Here is a 6,242-nt window from a genome sequence, read left to right as displayed (position 1 = left end):
ACTATCTGTGATGTAAAGAGATTTTGCCAAAAAAACAGAAAGCAAGTGTTACATAGTCATGTCGATCTGACACTTACTCTAGGAATCTAGAATTAATTAACCAGAAAATCGTTAGGTTATGTAACCATGCATGTGCCCCTACGATACAATAAACACTTCCATGTGCTCAACGAGATCACAAAAAATACTGGAAGATATGCGATGCGTACGACTGCAAGCTTGCCATGTTGCCGCCAGTCCACATCTCCCTCCTTACTTCCAAGCTATAAGTATGATCTGAAGGCACGGCGTGTACTCACTTGGAAAATCCTAAGTAGCATTATTACTCAGAGATAGGTACCATGGCCTTCCAGCTCTCCCCTGCCACTTCCATGCCACAGTTCAACGGCCTCCACAGTTACTCCTCCCCTACCTCCATGGTCAGTTCCATGCGCGATCATTTCGATATAAACATGCGTTATTTCTTGTTCGTTGATTGTTATTTGTTTCTTAATTTTACCTAGTAAATTGTTGCAAGAGTAAAAAAAAATTGCAATGTACTTGCCAGAGGGGGGAAAGTGTAACCTATGTAGGACTTCCCAGAGGCCTTGGAAGCTTAGAGCACATTCATTCCTGTGTTTCAGTTCATGTAGCATTCAAGATGACAAAGATACAATCGTTTTCCTATTTGTGTTTTTAGAGTCATGCGAAGCAAAGTGACCCTAAAGCTGCAGCTTGTCCCTAACTTCAATTTTAGGTGATGATGTCCAACCCGTCCATAAAGGAGAAGTTGAACCGAAGAATGGTGGTTAAGGCTTATGTACATGGCGCGGGTCAGCGGGTCACGGCGATCCCCAAGGTGGACCTCTGTGGGCTAGAGCCGGTGCGCCGGGGTGGGAGGATGCCCAGGCTTCAGTGACCGCGTCAATGGTGAGGCATGGCTGCGTGCTCAGCCAAGACCTTAGGCAGGCGTTGTTCAGGCATGCATTGCCCGAGCTATTCGCTCTCCCGGTCGAGGCCAAGAAGCGGAACGTCTCCAAATGGGGCCCTTTCAACAGCTACCTTGGGAAGGTTCCCGGCCTTCTTCGGGAGAGCCTACGTGTCAAGGAGGCCACCGATGCCGCCCGCGTCCATGAATTCACAAACCTCCTATGGCCGCAGGGCAACTCTGCTTTTTGGTTAGTAATTCTATTTTCAGTTACGCTATTTTTTTCGCTTGTCTATCTAGCCTTTTACATCACTTTAACAAAATTTGAACATACAATGTCGACGCAACCAACTTTAGTATCAATTTTTCCAGCTTTATTTTGTATTCCCTTCATCCCATAATGTTAGACTTCTAGCTTGCAAAAACGTCTTATATATATTATGGGACGTAGGGAGTATTTAAATTTGCGAAGAAAAAATGAGTTGTTAGTAGATGTTTTTTTAGATTAGTTGTTAGATGATGTTGATCTAGCTAGTGGCTAAAACAGTGACCGCAAACAGAAAAATATTAGTCACTTGACAAACAGATGGTCCAATATTTTTGACACTCATATATAATATGTCTCTCCATGGGATCAAGTGATACGATCGTGTCGTTCGCCAAGAACATGGTGGGGCTCCAGAGGACCGTGGAGAGGATGACCCTGGAGGGCCTCAGCAAGGGCGTTCACGTCGATCCAGCCCACCTGGACGCGCACACCTACGCCGCCCGGCTGTCGCACTACGGCGTGCCCGAGGACACGGCGACCGGCAAGTCCATGCAGGCGCACTACGACGAGACCCTGTTCACCGTGGTGGTGCAGCACGAGGTGGAAGGGCTCGAGGTGTAGGCCAACGACGGGAGCTGGCTCATGGTGCCGCCGGAGCGGGACACCTTCACCTTCCTCGCCGGCAAGCTCTTCACGGTACGTACGCACGCAGCCCAGCGCTCCCGGTCTCCGGCCAGCTCGCCGGCCACCTTATTCTCTCGTCTTGATAACATGGATGCATCATGCATGCAGGTGGTGACCAACGGGCGGGTGCCGCCATGCTTCCACCGCGTGAGGACGCCGAGCAACCGTGAGCGTTACTGCGCGCTGTTCGTCTGCCGGCCCAGGGACGGCACGGTGGTGAGCGCGATGGACGGGCTCGTGGACGAAGATCACCCTCCCTCTGAAGTACGAACCCTGCAGGCTTGACGATTACAACGCGTTCCGTCAGTCGGAGGAAGGGCGCAACTCCGGCGACCCACTCAAGGCGTTCTGCGGAGTGAAGCCGCCGACCACCCTCTGATGATCCATGCATGGAATATGCCCATCCTCACGCTCTGCTTCTGTCCCCTAATAAGCGTTTTTTTTTAAACGCTCTTATATTATGGGACAGAGGAAATATTAAATTTCGGGTGCTTCCTAAATAAATGTTCAGCTTAATTTCCAAATCTGTTGGTGATATGCCGTAGGCAATCAAGTGTATCTTTACTTAATAATAAAGAAATTTGGGTAGGCAATCAGGCGTATCATTATCTTTACCTCTTTATCTTTACTTTTTTTAATAATAAAGAAAATTGGGTTTTTGGTCGTCCGTCGTCAGCGTTTTTGTGAAAAGCCCCTCTGTTTCTTTGAAATAAACCTGTGGCCCTTATTTTAAGTGGTTATCCGAGGAAACGTTTCGTTTTTGCAAATAGGACCCTGTATTTTGGAGTATCAAACCCTCGATCCTTATCGCAGGGGGCAGCCATGACGAGGATGCGGCGCTGTGGTCGGGCGCCGCATTGCTACCTCTTGAGCTTGCGTTGGATTTCCCCGAAGAGGAGAGGATGATGCAGCAGAGTAGCGTAAGTATTTTCCTCAGTTTTTGAGAACTAAGGTATCAATCCAGTAGGGGGCCACGCTCAAGTTCCTCGTACCTACACAAAAGCAATAGCTCCTCGCAACCAACGCGACTAGGGGTTGTCAATCCCTTCACGGTCACTTACGAGAGTGAGATCTAATAGAGATGATAGATAATATTTTTGGTATTTTTGGTATAGAGATGCAAAGTGAAAAGTAAAAGGCAAAGTAAAAAAGCAAACCAAGATTAAAGTGATGGAGATTGATATGATGAGAATAGACCCAGGGGCCATAGGTTTCACTAGTGGCTTCTCTCAAGAGCATAAGTATTCTACGGTGGGTGAACAAATTACTGTTGAGCAATTGACAGAATTGAACATAGTTATGAGAATATCCAGGTATGATCATGTATATAGGCATCACGTCCGAGACAAGTAGACCGAAGCGATTCTGCATCTACTAATATTACTCCACTCATCGACCGCTATCCAGCATGCATCTAAAGTATTAAGTTAAAAACAGAGTAACGCCTTAAGCAAGATGACATGATGTAGAGAGATAAATTCATGCAATATGAAATAAACCCCATCTTGTTATCCTCGATGGCAACGATGCAATACGTGCCTTACTGCCCCTTCTGTCACTGGGAAAGGACACCGCAAGATCGAATCCAAAGCTAAGCACTTCTCCCATGGCAAGAACTACCAATCTAGTTGGCCAAACCAAATGGATAATTCAAAGAGGCTTGCAAAGATAACCAATCATACATAAAAGAATTCAGAGATGATTCAAATATTATTCATAGATAGACTTGATCATAAACCCACAATTCATCGGTCTCAACAAACACACCGCAAAAAAAAATTACATCAAATAAATCTCCACAAGAGAGGGGGAGAACATTGTATTGAGATCCAAAAAGAGAGAAGAAGCCATCTAGCTAATAACTATGGACCCGAAGGTCTGAGGTAAACTACTCACACTTCATCGGAGAGGCTATGATGATGCAGAAACCCTCCGTGATGACGGCCCTCTCCGGCGGATCTCTGGAACAGGCCCCAAGATGGGATCTCGTGGATACAGAAAGTTGCGGCGGTGGAGTTAGGTTTTTGGCTCCGTATCTGATCGTTTGGAGTTATATAGGTATATATAGGAGGAAGAAGTACGTCGGTGGAGCTTCGGTGGGCCCACGAGGGTGGGGGACGCGCCTAGGGGGGTAGGGCGCGCCCCCCTACCTCGTGCCCACCTCGGAGCTTTCTTAACGTAGGGTCCAAGCCTCCTGGGTCATATTCGATGAGAAAATCACGTTCCCGAAGGTTTCATTTCGTTTGGACTCCGTTTGATATTCCGTTTTCTTCAAAACACTGAAATAGGCAAAAACAACAATTCTGGGCTAGGCCTCCGGTTAATAGGTTAGTCCCAAAAATAATATAAAAATGGAAAATAAAGCTCAATATAGTCCAAAACAGTAGATAATATAGCATGGAGCAATCAAAAATTATAGATACGTTGGAGACGTATCACGTATCAGGCGGCGACAGCTAGGCCGGAGGAGTGCGCTGAGAAGGAGGCGAAAAGTGGAGAGTCGGCGGGCTGGGTCAACCCATCAGGGTCTCCCGATCGATCCGGATCGAAGGGACTCAACAAGCCTGCGGGGCAGCATGCGGCTCTCCTGCATAGGGCGGCGGCAGACGGGGAACGACGGCGGCGGCCGGATCCATGTGAGTGGCGGCGGGACAACCTTGCAAGGCATCGAGTTTCTTCGAGGCAGCGCCAGGGTTGCTCCAGCGTGCTCCTGAAAGAAAACGAGGGGGTGAGTGAGAGAGAGAGAAAACTAGGAGGAAGGAGAGAAACGAGAGGAGGCATGGCAGGGCATTGTGCTGCTTGTTGCTCCGGCCAAGATGGGATGAGGCGCGACGCTCATCTCCTGTTAAAACAATAAACAAGTGTGAAGATTCTGCCGAGATTTATTGCTGGTTGAACTTGTCATCTTCACAAGTTGACTCCATGGTCACCAATGGATTAAAATGGTCGGATTGAAACTAGCAATGGAGCTGGATCTTACTTAGCCAAGAACTTATTTTCTTCCCAAAAGGAAATGAAACGAAATCAAATACTAATCTGAACCTGAAGAACCTGAAGAAGTTTGATTCACGTTTGCGCAGACTAATCCCTCAAATAAATTCACAAAAGAGAAAAAAGGCCAGATGAATCGAAGAAAGAGAGCAAACAAATTAATCAAATACTGGGACATTTTTTTCTCTTTTCTAAAGGCAGGGCTAGGAGGCAGCGGCTCGATCAAAAGGGAGTGGCCTTCTTATTAGCAGCAAAGGGAAAGGAGGGCCGGACGCCGGCGGGTCCTTGGCCGACGGCGCTCGGGGCATGGCGTGGAGGGGGTCGGACGCCGGCGGGTCCTTGGCCGACGGCGCTCGGGCATCGGACGGCCATGGCCGTCTCTTTGCAGAAAAATAGAAGACAGATGGAGGCGCGCCGTGGACTCCCGCACCATGGTGGACGACGCCGAGTGGACCGCGATCGACGCCACGATCATCCGGTGCTTCTTCACCACCATCTCCAAGGACTTGTTTCACACGGTCGTGAGCGCAGGCGACGACGCCCGCGCCATGTCGGTCAAGCTGAACGGCCTCTTCACCGACAACAAGCTTCAGCGCCGCGTTTTTTTGCAGCAGGAATTTTTTGACTGTCACCAGGTGGTGGGGAACGTAGTAATTTCAAAAAATTTCCTACGCACACACAAGATCATGGTGATGCATAGCAACGAGAGGGGAGAGTGTGATCTACGTACCCTTGTAGATCGACAACGGAAGCGTTTGGTTGATGTAGTCGTACGTCTCCACGGCCCGACCGATCAAGCACCGAAACTACGGCACCTCCGAGTTCTAGCACACGTTCAGCTCGATGATGATCCCCGGACTCCGATCCAGCAAATTGTCGGGGAAGAGTTCCGTCAGCACGACGGCATGGTGACGATCTTGATGTACTACTGTCGCAGGGCTTCGCCTAAGCACCGCTACAATATTATCGAGGATTATGGTGGCAGGAGGCACCGCACACGGTTAAGAATATGATCACGTGGATCAACTTGTGTTCCTCTGGGGTGCCCCTGCCTCCGTATATAAAGGCTCAAAGGGGGGGTGCGGCCGGCCTAGGAGAGGCGCGCCAGGAGGAGTCCTACTCCCTCCGGGAGTAGAATCCCCCCCAATCCTAGTTGGAATAGGATTCGCGGAGGGGGGGGGGAAGAGAAAGGGGGGCCGGCCCCCTCTCCTTGTCCTATTCGGACCAAGGGAGGGGAGGGGCGCGCGGCCCATCTCAGGCTGCCTCTTCTCTTTTCCACTAAGGCCCACTAAGGCCCACTAAGGCCCACATAGCTCCCGGGGGATTCCGGTAACCTCCCGGTACTCCGGTAAAATCCTGATTTCACCCGGAACACTTCCGATATCCAAACAT

At 49.3% G+C, this 6,242-nt stretch overlaps 1 pseudogene; it reads left to right on the top strand.

Moving 5' to 3' along the window:
* The first annotated feature begins 341 nt into the window (after positions 1–341).
* Positions 342–2,238, top strand: LOC147967152 (putative 2-oxoglutarate-dependent dioxygenase AOP1; annotated as a pseudogene).
* Positions 2,239–6,242: the final 4,004 nt, after the last annotated feature.

The sequence above is a fragment of the Triticum urartu genome, chromosome 6A (genome assembly GCF_056163025.1).
Source record: "Triticum urartu cultivar PI428250 chromosome 6A, HENAU_Tu73, whole genome shotgun sequence".
Lineage (NCBI taxonomy): Eukaryota > Viridiplantae > Streptophyta > Magnoliopsida > Poales > Poaceae > Triticum > Triticum urartu.
Note: the sequence above shows the minus strand (reverse complement) of the source record. Positions and strands in the feature narration are given on the sequence as shown.